The 18,629-nt window shown below is 40.1% G+C and overlaps 1 non-coding gene across 1 annotated transcript; it reads right to left on the bottom strand.

The window, feature by feature from the left end:
- Nucleotides 1–18,036: 18,036 nt before the first annotated feature.
- On the bottom strand, nt 18,037–18,197 carry LOC129496469 (U1 spliceosomal RNA). The gene has a single exon (XR_008661762.1). It is a non-coding gene; the product is annotated as a U1 spliceosomal RNA (small nuclear RNA).
- Between the last annotated feature and the right edge of the window lie 432 nt (nt 18,198–18,629).

The following is an 18,629-nucleotide window of genomic DNA, read 5'->3' as shown; positions in this document are numbered from 1 at the left end:
CAAGCAACATGACATGTCACCGTGGGCATTGGCCTTGGTCACCAGGCTGGGGTGTGTTTGTTGGGTTTCTCCCCTGGAAGGTGACTCTTTCCCTCCCCATCTACACTGTCCTCCGGAAGGGGGTCGCTCTGTGCAGCCCACACCTAAGGAACGGGGCCATCGAAGGGGGGAATCCTCCTTCAAGGGGGAAACATCTACATAATTATTTGGAATTCTTCTGCATGGAGATTTGTCTCTTCTCTCCCATTTAGTTATTCAGTCACTTAAATAGGTTCAGACTCATGGATACTTATTTTATTGTTTGGAATATAACCCATTACCATTTATTTTGCTGCTCACATTCCTCCAGCTTGGGCCCCTGGGTCCCTCGTCACAGAGCATGCCCTCGTCAAGGCAGAGTTGTCTGTTTGAGCCTCCCTTCCTACAGGCTCATCCTGTGTGATTCTTGCCCCGGTCCTAGGGATCAGCCATTTCTGCAAGGAGCCCTGGTTCTTTTCACTGGAGAACAGCGGTGCTAGAAGCCAAACGCTGGGCACTGGGTGTGCTCATTGCTCCTGGGATGGCATTGCTTCTAGGCCCCTCGTTCAACGGAAATATAGCACAACAGGGTGTGCTAATGTGCATGGCTACGTCCCTATAAATAATTCCATATGTAGTCATTTGTATCCATGTTACGCTAAACATGAGTTCAGGCTGACATTTCTACTTCCGATCTACACCACATGGGTCATTCCTCCAGTGGCTTCTGTCTACATTCCCACGCCAGCAGTGAGAAGTCTGACTCCTGTTTGCCTGCCGACGACTTACGGTTCCGTTCCAGTGTACATGCACTGTGGCATCAGACTGTGAATCCGGACTCCCATGGGAAGCAGCTTTATCAACCAGAGTCCAGTGCTTGGGGACACTTCTTTCTGCCTGTCGTCTTGCAGATTCCACTCATTTCCAAAGTTACTTAGGCCAGTGCCTTCTCTCCCATTCTCCTTCACTGAGGCTTTTTCACACATTTGTACACAGCTAAATTCTCTCATCACAGCGTGTATCCCTTCCTGGGAGACTTGAGACCTAAATCATTGGTTTTTAACTGGTGTACATTAAGGGTCTCTCTGGACCGTAAAATGCTACGGGTTTTGACAAAATGCATGATGTCGTATATCCATAGTTACAGGATCCTACAGAACGGTTTGACCTCCTGTGCTCCATCTACTAACCCTTCCCTCCCCCAAGCACCTGGCAGGCATTGACCTTTTTAGTGACCATAGTTTTGACTTTTCCAGAATGTCGTATGGTTGGAATCATACAGTCTGCAGCCTTTCCAGACTGGTTTCTCTCACTTAGGGATAGGCAGTCAAGGTTCCTCTGTATCTTTTCATGACTTGATAGCTCATTTCTTTTCATTGCTGAATGATATTCCATTGTCTGGAATTTATCTGTTCACCGACTGAAGGAAACCTTAATTGCCTCCAGTTTGGGGTGATGATGACGAAAACTGCCATAAACATTCAGGTGCAGGTTTGTGTGGACATACGTTTTCATATCAGTTGGATAAATACTGAGGAGTGCAATTGTTGGCTTGCATTGTAACATTATGTTTAGCTTGCAAGAAAGCACAGAACCGTCTTCCAAAGCGCCTGCACCATTTCGCATTCCCACCGGGAGTAAATGAGCGTTCTTGTTGCACCACATCCTTGCCAGCACTCAGTGTTGCCAGTTTCTTTTTTTATTTTAGCCGTTCTAATGGATGTGTAGCAGTATCTCATTGTTTTAATTTGCAATTCCATAATAAGAAATAGATCCGCTTTTTTTTGCCATCTGCATATATTCCTTGGTGAGCTGCCTGTTTAGCTCTTTTGCCCATTTTTAATTGGGATATTTGCTTGCTGGTTGCTGAGTAAGGTTTCTGTATATTTTTGGACAGATTTGAGAGACTGACTAAACAAATGGACAGGCCATATATGCAAACAGGACTCTGGCCCACAACCCGCAGCTGCCATTGTCCACAGTAGCCAGCCTGCTGCAAGCTGTGCTGGCAGGAAGTCAGACCATCATCGCCAGCAACAATCCAAGAGACCAAACTAATCCCTATAGCAATCAACCCAAAATAGCCTGGACTTTAGTTATAAATGACACATCCTTAATTTTTGTTCCCACTTTCAACTTAGGACCAATCAGAGAAAGCCAAATATGCTCCCCTAAGCAACCACACAGGACGCCCACTCCCAGAGCCCAGCTTCCCAGGCTCGGTCAGCGTCTGCCTGAGTGTGCTTTCTCACAATAAACTCTTTCCACTCCTCTGCCTGCCTTTGAGTCTCAGGCAAACACGAGCAATGGTGGCCAACTCCCTTGCTACAGCAAACTTTGAACAAATAGGCTTTGCCTCTTCTCATTTGGTTTGTCATTTACTTCCACAAAGTGCTTTATGGGTTATGTGCTTTGCAAAGCTTTCTTAGTCTTCAGCTTGTCTGTTGGTTCTCTTCACTGTGTCTTTCACAGGGAATAAGCTCTGGATTTTAATGAAGTCCAATTTATGTTTTCTTTCATGGACCATGTTTCTGGTGTTTTATCTAAAAGGTCATCCCAGTTCATTCACTCTCCTATATCCTCTTCTAGGATTTTTTAAATATTACATTTTATATTTAGGTCTATGACCCATTTTGAGCTAATATTTGTGAAGGGTGTAAGATCTGTGTCTAGATTCCATTTTTTTGGGGGGGAGGGATCGTGTGAATGTCCTATAGTTCTACCACCATTTGTTGAAAAGACTATCCTTTTTCCATTGTACTACACTTGTGTCCCTCTGACAGATCAGCCAGTTATATTTCTGTGAGTCCATTTCTGAGATCTGTAGTCTGTTCCATTGACACATTTTACATATTGCTGTATTTCATTGCCTAATATTTTGTTGAGGATATCTGCATCTATGTTCATGAGAATTGTTGGTTTATAGTTCCCTTTCCTTGCTCTGTTTTTATCTGGTGTTGGCATTAGGGTCATGTTGGCCCCATAGAATGAATTAGGAAGTATTCCTTCCCCCTGTTTCCACTTTCTGGGAAGAGAATTGTAGAAAATTGGTACCATTTCTTCCTTAAATGTTTGGTAGTTTCACCAGTCAAGCTACCTGGGCCCGCTGCTTTTGTTTCCTAGAAGGTTATCAATCATGGATTCAGCTTCTTTAACAGACATAAGCCTAATCAGATGATCTATACTCCTTGTGTGGATTTGGGTAGTTTGTGTCCTTCAAGGAATTGGTCCATTTCATCTAAGTTATCAAATTTGTGAGCATGGAGTCATCCACAGTCTCCTTTTATTATCCTTTAATCCCCATGAGATTATAACTGAGATCAGTCTGGCTCTGCAATCTTTAGAACTGAGACTTACCTGAGACTACCTTTCAAAGTTTGGCATGGGTTATCAGATATCCTCTGAACTTGCCTTGCTATTGAGTTTATTTCTGTCTATAGCCTCCCCATTTTGAATTAGCTTCAGTATAAGGTCAGATTCGAATCTTCCCTTCAGTTTCATCCAGATCAAGGTGCTGTACTGCCATCCCAGTGGATCTGCTTTGAACCAGAACCATCCTCAGGATCGGGACGGCAGCAAGGAACATGGAGATTGTGTCAGCGAGGTGCTGGGGCTTGTCTGTGCCCCAACTAAGCCTGAAGGGGCCTCAAAGGAGGCTGTTCTACTTTAGTAGAGTCACTGGTAAATGATGTGGGGGTAGAAGACTAGGAGAGCACACAGCCCTCCTGATGGGGAGTGACTGAGCTTATAGCGGTGACTCTCAAACTTGTCTGCATATTGGAGCTTAAGAAAAGTACTGATGTCCAGGCTCTATGCCAGAGACACTCACTCAGTTGGTTTGGGGTGCAGCCTACGCTCAGATACCTTGGATAAAAGTCCAAGCACAGGCACTGACTACATCTTGGAACATTTCACCCATATACGGCACCAAATAATGGAAAGGATGGAAGGAAAGGATGTGTTGGGGCCCCTTGGGTGGTCACACCTTAGGAAGCCAAAGGGCTTCATTTGCCATGTGACAATGCTGACTTCTTCACCTGTGAAGTCATATGCTGTCACTAGGAGAGACTGGGAGAGCCTGGTGTAGAACGATCCAACCCTGTGAGGTCACTGATATAAGTTGTAACACGCTAAAGAGAGCAAAACAAGCCTGATGGCTCCCCCTCAGCCTTAGGAACAGTTACGCCCTCAAAATTCTCACTAGAAATTAAAGAAAGCCTCTGCCTGAGGGCCCTGCATGAGAAAGGAGTCCTTGGATGTCACTGCTGTCAATCTGCTTGGGTGTTAAAGAAACATCGCCTGCAGGAAGGGGAAGCTACGGTTGTTTGCACAGGGCTTGACTGCGGAGGCACCTGGTTTTGCCTTTTCCTGCCTGGAGTCCATGGTCTGGCTTCAATCCCAGGTAAATGTCAGAAAGAACCCAGAGCAAGCTCTAGACTGCCTAAATGCAGCCAAACAGACAAACACTACTAAGAGATTAAGAGAAATGAACAGAATGCATGGGCTTGTCTGACTGAAAACCCTAGCAGCAGTGACTTCAGGCAGAGCTGAATCAAGGTGCTCCATGATTTGCCATCAGTCTGCCTCCACTTTTGCTTCCTGCTGTCCTCTGTGTTGGCCACCTCCTCTCAGGCTTTCCATTAATGGTTTCTGCCATAACCAGACTCAAGTCTCCCCAGCTTGCAGCCCCAAGGGAAAGGAATGTATAAACTGCTTCTTGCTTTCCAGTGGCCACTTGCCCTTCTCCCATTGGATTGGAATTTTGAGCAAAGCCCACAGAACCCAGTTACCTCTTCACTACCTACCTAGGTCTGCTGGAATCCTCTATGAGATCCTCTAGATCTACTTACTATACCTCTCTGCCCTGCTGTCTGCCCAGGGAGGTTGCCCTTAATCAACAATAGCCACAAGCCACAGATTCCCTTGCTTTCTCTATTCTAAAAGCTTCTGGCTAATGAGAAACTCCAGCAGGAAACGATGGCCACATTATTTATTCCTCCAGCTTCTTCGTGTCAGCATTGCCGCAAGCTGGCCATGTCACTTTTCCAGAGTTCACATTTCCTTTCACGGCAGCCCCTCTGCACCTGCCTTTCCCTGTTCTGCTCCCTCCTCTCACCCTTCAGACAGGAATGGTAACAGTCCTCGCTTGTTACCAGCTTGGGGTACAGCTCTATTGCTTGAGGGTTTCTATATCCCACCCATAATTAGAATGTGCTCTCTGGATCTTTCCCAAATGCTGACAGATGCACTAGATTTGATGCAGGAAAAAGCTCTAGCCAGTTGGATATGCATAGAAACGATGTGAGAAACTTCCAGGTCACACCCTGAAAGGAAGAGGTGTGCATCCTACCACCATTGTCTCACCCTCTTCATGGTCTGGTGCAAAGCAGATTAGGTGAAAAGCCATCCTGGACCCGTGGACAAGAGCAATATCCTAGGGATGGTGGAGCAAAAATATAGTAAGAAATAGGATTCCTGCATGCTCCATAGAGCAGAGCTGCCAAACCAAGTCAAACTACTGTTGGGGTATTTCAACCATGGTGATTTAGAGTCTCTGTCTCTGCAGCTGAATCCATGTTCCAACCACACAGTGACCCTCTCTTTCTCAATAATTCCTGTCAATGTTCCCGAATTGTCTCTCTGGCCTTGAGCCACATCTCCAACTACAATCCAATCATTATTGCCAGGGAAATGGAATATTCTAACTGGCCAGGCTTGAATCCATCACTGGAGCTGGAGCTCTGATACTAGAAGGATGGCAGATTTGTGCTGGGGGAGCAAAAGTAACTATTCCTTATAGTTGTGACCAGAGCCACTCTGAGCACCTCCTATGCACCTATATCCACGGTCTCATCCTTGCAGTACTTTATTAGCTCTTGTGATTCTGGGGGCCAACTGGGTTTAGTTGGGCTACTCTTCCTTGGGTCTCTTGCAGTAGGTGATAAAGGAAGCTGGGGCAATGTGCAGGCTCACCTGGCTGGCCATCCAAAAGGGCAACAGTTGAAGCTGACTGTTGGCTGGAAGTATAGCTGGGGCTGCTGACCAAAGTGTCCACAAACAGTGTCTTTTTTAAAGATTTTATTTATTTATTCATGAGAGACACACAGAGAGAGAGACAGAGACACAGGCAGAGGGAGAGGCAGGCTCCGTGCAGGGAGCCCAATGTGGGACTTGATCCCAGGACTCTGGGATCATGCCATGAACCAAAGGCAGACGCTCAACAGCTGAGCCACCCAGGCGTCCCTACAAACAGTGTCTTGATATGGTTTGGGCTTCTCACAGAAAGGTGCTCCCAGTGTAGTGGTCCCACATTTCTTACATGGTAGCTGGCTTCCAAGAAGCAGGAAGAGGAAACTATCAAGCCAGTAGAGAGCTATGGGCAGAACTGCCATGGCATCACTTCTACCATATGCTTTCAGACAAAGAAGCCGTAGGGCCACCTGGTTTCAAAGGCGTTCAGAAATATTTCACCTCTGTAGCAATGGTGGCAAGTTCACACTGCAAAAGAGAATTGTAAGAAGGGAGAGATTGTGGCAGCTATCTTTAGAAAATACTGGCACAGTCTTCCCTCTGGCCACAGTTCTCATCCTTCCCATAGACAAAATATTCTCAGCCCTCATCCAAGACCCCAAAATCTCATCCAATTACAGCATCAGCTTAAGGTGTCCAGGTTTAATTAAATTAGGTCCAGGTAAGCATGAGACTCCTCAAGTACAACACTCCAAATATGGTTCTTCTTTATGAAGATCTGTATGATAAAAAGGATCTGACCTCTCACAATATGAAATGAGGTTATGGAATAACTATCACCTCACTCCTAACCAAAAATGGGCCTCACAACCCTAAAATCCAGCCAAGTACTTTGTACCAGTTTCCTGATTAGGATAAGTTCTATTCCCTGAAAGTGGTTCTCTGTGGTTCTGGTTTTACTCTTCGAGCTCTAACCTCTATTCCTAGAATCAGTCCTCATCTTCCATAATAAATGTCCCACAGTTTCAGCTGATTAGTTTCCTCAGCCTGCTTTCTGCCTTAGGAAGTTGAGGGCTCAAAGGCTTCTTTTGGTTTTAAATTCCCTTTTAGCCCACACTGACATAATTTCTTTATAAACTGTGGATTCCTGTATATCAACTTATAATCTCTTGAGACAGGCTTCTCTCTACCTTGGGTAGAGACCCAGGGTATATCATCCTTAGGACTCTTTAAAACCCTATTTATAAAAAATAAACTACTTATAGGAGAGAGTCTACAAAAGAGTTCCTCAACTGAAGGTGATTTTGCTACTGCCTGAAGAACATGTGAATGTCTGGAGACATTTTTGGTTTTCACAAGTGGTGAGGGGCTGTCATGTAGTGAGCAGAGAGCTGAAATGATGCTAAACATCCAACAATGCACAGAAAAGCTTCCTACGAAAGGAATTATCCATCCCCAAATGTCAGTAAAACCAAGGTCAAGAAACACTGGCCTAAAAAAAAAAAAAAAGAAAAGAAAAGAAAAGAAAAAGAAACACTGGCCTATAGGAATTGCCCTAAAATATTTCTAAATCCTCAAGTAAGCATCTTACAGTCACATGTTTGTCTTCGTGTGATCAGGATCACTAGAAGACATACAGTCTTAAAAATTCCTCCCAAGAGGAAACAAGAAGTGTAGAGTGGGTGCATTCATAGAAAAGATCTGATAAAGCCTCAAAATCCCTAGCCAGGCTGACTGGTGAAGACATCTCTTTCCCAAAGCCAGTCAGCAAAGACTGGAAGAGGTGACTACTTCTTCAGATATGAAGACAGCAACACAAGATTTCAAAAAATATGAAAAAAATAAAGAAAACATGAAAAGAGCATGTAAGCTTATTTTTTTCAGTGACTTACCTCCCAAAGATAGAAATCTATGAGTTACCTGACAAAAAATTCAAAACAATGGTTTTAAGGAATCCTAGTGAGATGCAAAAGAACACAGATCAGCAACTCAAAGAAATCAGGAAAACAGAACATGAACAAAATGAGAACAGAGAAATATAAATTCTAAAAGAGAACCAAAAAAATGTGATGGTTGGGGGGGGGGGGGAGGTGAGATAGGGGATGAGATGAAGGAGTGTACTTGTGATGAGCACCAAGTGTTGTATGGAAATGTTAAATCCACTATATTTTACACCTACACTAATATTACACTATATGTTAATTAACTGGCATCTAAATAAGAACTTTAAAAAATAAAGACTATTTAAAACCACCCCCCCCCCAAAAAAAAGAAAAAACAAATTCTGGAGCCAAAGAAAACAATGAAGTGAAACATGCAACCAAGAGCATCAAAAGCAAACTGGATCTAAGCAGAAGAAAGAATCTGTGAACTCAAAGATAGGTCATATGAAATCATCCATTCAGAGAAGAGAAAAGAATGAAGAGTGAAGAAAACCTATGAGAATTATGGGGCATCATCAGATGAATAATATACATATGAGAATCCCAGAGGAAGTAGAAAGGGGAAGAAAGCTTATTTAAAGAAATAATGGCTAAAAACTTTCTAAATTTGGGAAGAAATATGGACTTCTAAGTGCATGAAGGTCATAGGTTCCCAAACAGATTCAACCCAAGAGGGATTGGTCAAGATACATTAAGGGAAAAAAATACTGTCAAAAAAAATCAAAGACAATTTCAAAAACAGTAAGAGGAAAGAAATTTATTACATACCCCCATTAGACTATCAGTGGATTTATTAGTGGAAACCTTGCAGACCAGAAGAGTGGGGTGAGATATTAAAAGTGCTGAAAGGAAAAAACTACCATCCAAGAATAATTTACCCAGCAAAGCTATCCTTCAGAAATGGAGAGATAAAGAGTTTTCTGGATAAACAAAAGCTGAGGAGGTTCCTCACCACTAGACCTGCCCTGTAAGAAATGCTAAAGGGAGTTCTTCAAGACAAAATGGAAGGATACTAACTAGTAACATGAAAACATATGAAAGTATAAAACTCACTGGTGAAGGTGATATGTAGTCAAATTTAGAATACTCTAGACTGTCACAATGATGTTAAATCAGTTAACTCTAGTAGAAAGGGTTAAATGAAAAATGTATTAAAAAAACAAACATGGGGGATGCCTGGATGACTCAGTGGTTGAGCGTCTGCCTTTGGCTCAGGTCATGATCCTGGAGTCCTGGGATCAAGTCCCACATCAGGCTCCCCTGCAGGGAGCCTGCTTCTCCCTCTGCCTGTGTCTCTGCCTCTATCTGTGTGTCTCTCATGAACAAATAAATAAAATCTTTAAAACAAAAACAAAAAAACATAGGTAGCATAATTTGTTAATGGATACACAATGTAAAAAGATACAAATTGTGACATCGAAAATATAAAATGTAGTGGGGAGTAAAATGTAGAGTTTTTGTATGTGATTGCAGTTAAACTGTTATCAGTTTAAAATAGCCTGTTATATTTCATGTAGGTGTCATGGTAACCACAAAGCAAAAATCTAATGTAGATATACAAAAGGTAGAGAAATGAATCAAAAGTTGCCACTGCAGAAAATTGTCAAATCATGAAGGAAAATAGTAAGGAAGAAAGGAACTACAAAATGTCCAGGAAAAAAAAAAAAAAGAACAAGGACAATTAGAAGTCCTTACCTGCTATCAATAATTATTTTCAATGTAAAGGATTTAAATTCTCCAATCAAAAGATGCAGAGTAGCTGAATTGATTTGTTGTAAAAACCCAACTATATGCTTCCCATAAAGGACTCAATTCAGGTTCAAGGACACACAGAGGCTCCAAGTGAAGGGATGGGAAAAGATACTCCACACAACTGAGAACCAAATGAGAGCAGAGGTTGTTTTAGACAAAATAGACTTTAAGTCAGAAACTGGAACAAGAGACAAAGTCATTATATAATGATTAAGAGTTCAATTCGTCAAAAGGTTCTGTTGTGAATATATTTGCACATAATATTGGAGTGCCTGAGTACATTAAGCAAATAGCAGATCTGAAGGGAGAAATAAATAGCAATGTAATAGTAGTAGGGAATGTCAGCACCCCACTTTCAATAATAGATAGCTCATCCAGACAGAAAATAGGCTTTGGACTTGAACTACACTTTCGACCAAATGGACCTAACAGACATGGGATTTCATCCAACAGCAGCAGAATACACATCCTTCTCAGGGGTACACTTAACATTCCCCCAGGATAGACCATGTGTGAGGTCACGAAACAAGTCTTACTTAACAAAGTTAAGAAGATTGAAAGTGCATTGATTATCTTTTCTGACCATGATTGTATGAAACCAGAAATCAATAACAAGAATAAAGGTAGACAATTTGCAAATATGTGGAACCTACAGAACCTATGAAATGGAAGAAAATATTTGCAGACCACATAACTGGTAGGGAGTTAATATCTAAAATATATGATAAAATCATACAACTCAGGAGAAAAAAATCCAATTTTAAAATGAGCAAAGAATTGAAATAGACAATTTTCCAAGGACATGCAAATGGCCAACATGGAAAGGTGCTCAATATCACTAATCATCAAAGAAATGCATGCAAATAAAACCCATAATGAGATACCACTTCACAACTACTAGGATGGCTAGTATCAAAAAGACAAGAGGTAACAAGTGTTGGTGGAAGTGTGGAGAAAAGGGAATCCTGGTGCACTGTGGGCAACAGTATGGTTGGGGACACTATGGGAAACGGTATGAAGATTCTCCAAAAAATTCAAAACGGAGCCACTCTATGATCCAGTAATCCCCTTCTGAGGATATATCTGAAGGAAATGAAATCAGTATCTTGAAGAGACATCTGCACTGCCCTGTTGATTGCCACGTTATTTATGATAGCCAAGATGTGGAAACAACCCAAGTGTCTGTCAACAGATGAATGGATAAAGAAAATATTATACACAGTGTAATATTATTCAGCAATTAAAAAGAGAGTGAAATCTTTTTAAATCCATTTGTGATAAGACGGATAACCCTAAAGGACATTACGCTTAGTGCAATAAGCCAGAAAAAGAAAGAGAAATACTATGTGATCTCACTCATATGTGGAATCTAAACACACACAAAAAAGAGAGAGAAGCTCATAGAAACAAAGTAGAATGGTGGCTGCCAGAGGTTTGACGAGGAGGGGGAAATGGGCAGGTGTTGGGCAAAGGGTACAAACTTCCAATTATAAGATGAATAAGTTCTGGGGAGCTAATGGACAGCACGGTGACTCTGCTAATAATGCTGCATTGTATGTTTGAAATTAGCTAAGTGAGTAGATGTTAAGTGTCCTCACCACATACACATGAAAATGGTAATTAGTGAGGTGACCGAAATGTAGTAATTATTTAACAATATATACATATATCAAATCATCACATTTGTAGACATTAAATACATACAATTTCATCAGCTCAATAACGCTAGGAAAAATAAATAAATGACCAATACTATCAGATCTACCTGCATACTCCATCCTTATTCCATCACCCTGCCTGCCCTCTCCACTGCCCCTGGATAAGTAACTACCATCCTGTGTATTGCATTTATCATTCCCTTGCCTTGTTTTTTAGATTTATGTATTTATTCATGAGAGAGAGAGAGGCAGAGACATAGGCAGAGCAGGCTCCCTACAGGGAGCCCGATGAGGGACTCGATCCTGGGACCCCGGAATCACAACCTGAGTCAAAGGCAGACACTCAACCACTGAGCCACCCAGGCATCCCCCCCTTGCTTTGTTGTAGAATTACCACATGTGTATCCTCAAATGCACGTTGCCTTATTTTGCTTTTTTCGAGCTCTATAAAAATTGTGCCAAGCCATGTATAGTATCCAGAAACCCTGTTTTTACTGGGCATTGTTTCTAAGACAATATTGAACTTCGCTAAATTTCATTTTTTATTGCTATATAATACTCCATTGTACTAATGCATCACAATTTATTTATCCATTCTCTTGCTTATGGGAACACGAGTTATTTCCAGATATTGGCTCTTATGCACAATACTGCTTTTAACATTCTTGGACATACCTCCTGGCACACGTATGCCAAAATGTCTCTAGGCTCTATTAACTAGGACTGGAACTGGTGAGTCATAAGTATGCATTACATTTAACTCCACAGGATATCAAATCACTTTTTTAAAGATTTTGTTTGTTTGTTTGTTTGTTTGTTTATGTATTTATTTGAGAGTGAGCATGCAAGAGTGGGAGAGGGAGAAGCAGACTCACTGTTGAGCAGGGAGTCTGATGTGGAGCTTGATCCCAGGACCTTGGGATCATGACCTGAGCTGAAGGCAGACACTTAACCGACTGAGCCACCTAGGCACCCCTCAAATAATTTTCCTTTTTTAAAATATTTTATTTATTTATTCATGAGAGACACAGAGAAAGAGAGAGAGACATAGGCAGAGGGAGAAGCAGGCTCCCTGTGGGGAGCCCGATGCAGGACTTGATCCGAAGATCCTGGGATCACACCCTGAGCCGAAAGCAGATGCTCAGCCACTGAGCCACCCAGGCGTCCTCTCCAATCATTTTCTAAAGTACTGCACCAACCCTGAGTCGATGGGTGCGGCAGGTCTCACATTCCTGGGTTAGGCAGTGCTCAGAAAGGATGATCACATTGGGCATAACCCAACCTGAGCTGCGGGTGACTTGGGATGAGGGTCCTGCCAGGTGGGTGGCCCTCTCTCTTGCAGCCAGTAAACACCCTTTGATGTCAAGCTTTGGCAAATCACAGTGCCTGACTTAATCACTTATCGTGAGGCATCCATTTCAAAGACAGCTATCTCCAGTAAACACACTGCCAACCCAATGACAAGATAAAGTGCATGGCCACCTCCACAAGACGTTGGTTGATTTTGACAATGGACCATCTGGGTCCCTTGCCTTCTCTCGTCCTATGCTTCCACTTCCTGGCTATTATGTTTTTGGGGCACTCCCACCCCCTCACTCCCTCTCCCTCCAACCCCTACCACCGACCTTGTTTTGTGGCCATGTCTGTGCTGTGTAATTTCCCGGTCTTATATTTTAAAAGTTTTTCAAAGATTCCTGGCAGTTGTAGCTGAAGGACTTCTTGCAGCCATTATAAGAATCACCAGGCTGGGTCCATCCACAGCAATAGTTACTAATAAGCTGAGACCTGCACAAAACAGGTAAAAGGGTAGGGAGAGTCCCAGGCCCTCCAATACCACTAAATAGGGAAGTGGAGTAGCCTGCCAGGAAGCCCCACCCCCGCCTCAGCCTCCTCCCACCCTGCCCTGGTGTACCTGACAGTCATTGGTCCACCCTCCTAGTACCCAGCCAGCTGACCACCCTTCGAAAAAGCCAGGAAATAGAAACTTTGGAGACATCTAAACAACTTGGGAAGGGTGAGTCCAGAATGCTGTCCAGCATCTGGACCACAGCTGCTCCATCTCACACTATGAGCCACAATCCCCAGCCCTTCTTCCCTGATGGCTACACCGGCATCCCCAACCTATGAGAAGTTCAAGGAGGAGCTCAAAGTGGCCATACTCAGGAGACCCCAGAGCTCAGCTCCTGTGGGGACCACCATGGTCAACATCCGCAGTGAGACCTCCATGCCCAACCTCATAGTCTGGTCCCTGTTCAACCTGCCTGTGCTTTGTGGCTTTCACCCATCCTATGAAATCTAGGGACTGGAAGATAGGAGGAGACACGATAGTGGCCCAGGCCTATGCCTCCACTGCCAAGTGCCTGAACATCTGAGCCCTGGTCTCGGACCTCCTTCTGATTGTTACCTTCATTTTATTTTCACCACGGGTTCATGAGGGATTTTTGAAGCAATTTCAGAGATCTTAAAAGGTTATGGGAGCTACTGGTAACTGTCCATAGCCTGAGGCTGTCACTCCTTTCACTGAATTTTATGTACACATCAGTCTATAGTTGAATTCAATAAAGCACTTGTGTGTGGGAAAAAGAATAAAATAACATATTGCATCAATATCACACTTCCAAGCAGTTTATGTATCAGTGCACTTCTCCCCCTCACAACGCTCTGTTAAACTCCTATTTTTTTCCCAATCTAATAGTCATAATAGTATCTTCTTATGATCTTAATTCATATTTTCTAGATTAATTTTTTTATGTTTATTGACCACTCATACTGCTTCTTCTATTAACTAGTCTTTTGTCCATTTTCCTCTCGGTCTGTTTATTTTCTTATTGAGTTCTTTATGTAGTATCAATACTAATCCTTTGTTGCTTCTGGGTTGCTTACACCTTTTCCCAGCTCCTGACTTGTCTTTTCACTTTATGGAGTCTCTGAGAAAGAAAAGTTTATAATTTTATGTCAACATCTAATAAAATCCCTGAAAATTCTTCTCTAGGAATGTCATGCCCACTCCTAACCTTTCTATTTTCATAAAGTTTTTTAGAATTAGAACTCTGTTGAGATTTTGATTGAAATTCCAGACATCAACATATGAAGAACTGACATCCATATATATCAAATAATTCAATTCATGAACATGGTACATTTTCCACTAAAGTTTTTTTTTAATATCTTCCAAAAGATAAAGTTCTCTAAAACTTTTACTTATTTTACTAGACTTATTCCCATGTCTATTATGTGGGATTTTAAAATTGTGTATTTTAATTTTTTCATTGTTGATATACAGAAACACAATTAATTTTTGTATATTGATCTTACACCAATACATTTTATTGATCTTTTATTATTACTATCAATATATCTGTAGACACTTTGGAATTTTTCCATGTAGACATCATGATAATGTTTTACTTCCAAACCACATAGAAATTCTTCTTGCCTTACAGCTGAGGGCCTCTAATACCAGGCTGATAGAAGAAGTGATAATAAACATCTTTTCTCATTAATGGTTTTGAAGGCAGTGCTTCTAATGTTTCACAATTAAGAATCATGTTTGCTATTAAGTGTTTGACCAATATCCTTTATCAAGTTAAGTGAGCTCCCTCTTATTTCTGGTTCACTAAGAGGATACTTTTTTTCCCTAAATAGATGTAAACACTTATTTTCTATGTCTACTGAAATGATTATATGTACTTTCCCCTTTACTGAGTTAGGATGAGTGAATTCAATTTATAGATATTCTAATGTTACACTATCCTATATCCTTGGGATAAAGCCTGGTTGTGATATATTTGTTTAGGAATTTTTGTGTTTTTGTTCTTAAGACTAGCTTGAAATTTTCCTTTCTTGTACCTTTGTTTGCTTGTGAGATCAAGGTTATTACTGTCCGACAGAATAAGTTTCATAAATAGTCTCTAACTTTCTAATCTTTAAGAGAATTTGTGAAACATCAGAATAATCCACCCTTTTACATTTTAATAGAACTTACCTGGAAAACCAGCAAGCTAAAGTGTTTTCTTTATAAGTTTTAGTCCCTGATTCAAATTTTGAATCATTATAAATGGTTCTGAATTTCTCTTTCTTCCTGAGTCAATGTGGTAACTTAAGTTTTTCTAAAGATCCACTATTTCACCTTACATTTTTAAAGATTTTATTTATTCATGACAGACACAGAGAGGGGCAGAGATGTAGGCAGAGGGAGGACAAGCAGGCTCCATGCAGGAGCCTGAGGCGGGACTCAATCCCCGAACTCCGGGATCATGTCTCGAGCAGAAGGCAGGCGCTCAACCGCTGAGCCCCCCATGCATCCCCAAAATATTTCATCTTAGTTTTCAAATATATTGGCAAAAGCAATATTTATCATATTCTGTGATAGTATCTTCTGTATATGTTATTAGGTCTCTTTTTTTATTCTTAATATTTTTTGCATTTTAGCTCTTTTCCTTGAGACATCTGGCCAAAAAAATTGTTTTATTTATATTTTAGGATACATTTGGCTTTTTTGAAATTTTCTATTGTTTTATTGTGTTCTAGTTCATTCACAGTCGTATTTTTACTTTTATCTCCTTCCTTCAAATTTGTTTTTCTTTCTACTTCTTCATGTTATTTTATTCCTTGTCTTATCTAAGTTAAATACTTAAATCATTTATTTTTATACTTTATCTTTTTCTAATATAAGCATTTAAGGCTATAAATTTCTTTTTTTATTTTTTATTTATTTTATTTTATTTTTTTAGGCTATAAATTTCTTTCAAAGTATTATTTTCATGGCTTTCCACAAGTTTGCTATGTAATATTTTTATTATATTTTGGAACAAAATATATTCAAATAAATGTGTTATAATATTTTATTTAACTCATGATATAATTAGAAGTGTGGTTATTAATTTCTTAATGAGGAATTTTTAATTTACCTTTTTGTTACTAACTTCTGGCTTAATTACATTATGGTGATGGAAAGTGATCTGTATAACCCCAGGTCTTTGAAATTTGTTGCAATCTGTTTCATAGCCTAAATGGTCAGTAATTTGCTCTGTTGCATTTTTTTTATCCTTTAAATGTGCTACAAAGAAATATGTATTCTTTAATTGATGAATGCAGTGTCCATCTCTTATTGTTTGTAATCCATTGTTTCTGTTATATCAATTATATTCATTAAATCAAGCTTGTAATTTTGCTAGTAAGATCATACCCACACACACACACACACACACACACACACACACACACACTGATTTTTTTTTTTTTTTTGGCTGACATATTCATTCCTGAGAGACTTGTGTTAAAATCTTCCTCTATGATATCAGGTTTCTCTATTTTCACCTACATTTTGCTTTATACATTTTAAAGCTGTTTTATTGAGTGCATACATGTTTGAAATTATTATATCTTCCTGGTGAGCTAAGGCAACTTTTCATTGCACAATAATCATTTCTATCCCAAATAATTCCTATATATTTAAGTGTGTTTTGTTTGCTATCTGTATAGGCTCTCCTGATTTCTCTAGGTTAATATTGGTTTAGTCTATTTTTATATCTTTTACTCTCATTTTTCATGTTCATAAATTTTGGATGTATCTTTTATAAAAGCATATAGCAGAATTTAGTTTTTAAAATACAGTCTGTCTCTTTTAACTGACATCAGTCCCTTCACTTATTTTCACAGCTTTGTGAGGTATGATGACACTCAGTAAACTACACATATTTAAAGTGCACAATTTAACAATGTATATACCCATTAAGCCATCATCCCAATAAAGCTAATGAACAAATCCATCACCTCCTCAAATTCTCTCATGTCTATTTATAATCACTTTCTCTCACCCTTTACTGTCCTACCATCACCACACAACCACTGATCTTTCTGTCACTTTATGGAGTAAAGTATTTGCATTTCCTAGAATTTGCATTTCCTAGAATTTTACACAAATGAAATCATATGATGTAGACTCTTTTCTTCTGGCTTATTTTATTCAGCATAAATTATTTTGAGCCCCCATCAATATTGTTGTGTGTATTGAAAGTTCATCCCTTCTTATTGCTGAGTTGTGTTTTATTGTATAGATAAAGCAAAAATCTGTTTATCCATTCACCTGTTGATGAACATTTTTGTTGTTTCCAGGTTTGGTCTATTACAAGTAAGGCTAATATGAACATAAATATATGAATGTGGATATGTACTTTCTTTTCTGTAGGAATGGAATAGTTAGATTATACAGCAAGTGTATGTTTAACTTTTTAAGAAACTGCTAGGGGCAACTGGGTGCCTCAGTAGTTTGCCTTTGACTCAGGTCATGATCCTGGGATCCTGGGGTCGAGTCCCACATCAGTCTTCCTATGGGGAGCCTGCTTCTCCCTCTGCCTATGTCTCCGCCTCTCTGTGTGTCTCTCATGAATAAATAAATAAAATCTTTTTTTAAAAAAACTGCCAAACTTTTCTAAAGTAGTTGAACTATTTTGTATTTCCACCTGAAGTATGAGAGTCTGATTCCTCCACAGCCCTCACCAGTACTTGGTAAATTCAGCCTTTTCATTTTAACCTCTCTATCTATGTATAGCCCTATATCATATGGGAACTTGTATTTCCCTAATGAATAATGATGTTCAGTGTGTTTTCATGTGCTTAGTTGCCATCTGTATAACCTATGGTGAAGAGTGTGTTAAAAATCTTTACCTTATTCAAGAAAAAATTTGTTCAGACATGGGAGAGCATGAATACAGTCCACCACAACTACAAATTATGCAGTCAAGCGTCTGTATTTGGGGAAATCAGAGGGTTCAACATACTCTAAGTGCAAGGGATAAGCCACGCCCTAGAAAAACCATTTTCATGATCATGTTATCACCCCTCAGTTCATTTGTAATTGGATTCTTTCTCCTCTTATTACTGAGTTTTCAGAATTCTTTACATATTCTAGATATAAGTACTTAACTCTTAGATTACTTGCAAATAGTTTTCTCCTGGTCTGTGGCTGGGTTTTTTTTTTATTAACTTAGTGTCTTTTTCAGAGCAGAAACTCTATTATTGCTATGAAATCCAATTTATTAATTTTTTCTTTTATGAATTATGCTTTCAAAGTCGTATCTGGTAAATTTTTGCCTAACCCAAGGTCACAAAGGTTTACTCCCAGGTTTTCTTCTAAAATGTTTAGTTTTTAAGATTTACAATTTGGTCTATGCATGTGATATGAAAAATGGATCGAAGTTCTTTTTTGTGTGTTCAACTCTTCTGGCAGTTTTTGCTGAAATTACTCTGTAGAATTTCTTTTTGCATTTATAAAAGATTAGTTGTC

Source organism: Nyctereutes procyonoides, unplaced genomic scaffold (genome assembly GCF_905146905.1).
Source record: "Nyctereutes procyonoides isolate TBG_1078 unplaced genomic scaffold, NYPRO_anot_genome, whole genome shotgun sequence".
Taxonomy (NCBI): domain Eukaryota; kingdom Metazoa; phylum Chordata; class Mammalia; order Carnivora; family Canidae; genus Nyctereutes; species Nyctereutes procyonoides.
This window is presented reverse-complemented; position numbering and strand designations above follow the sequence as displayed.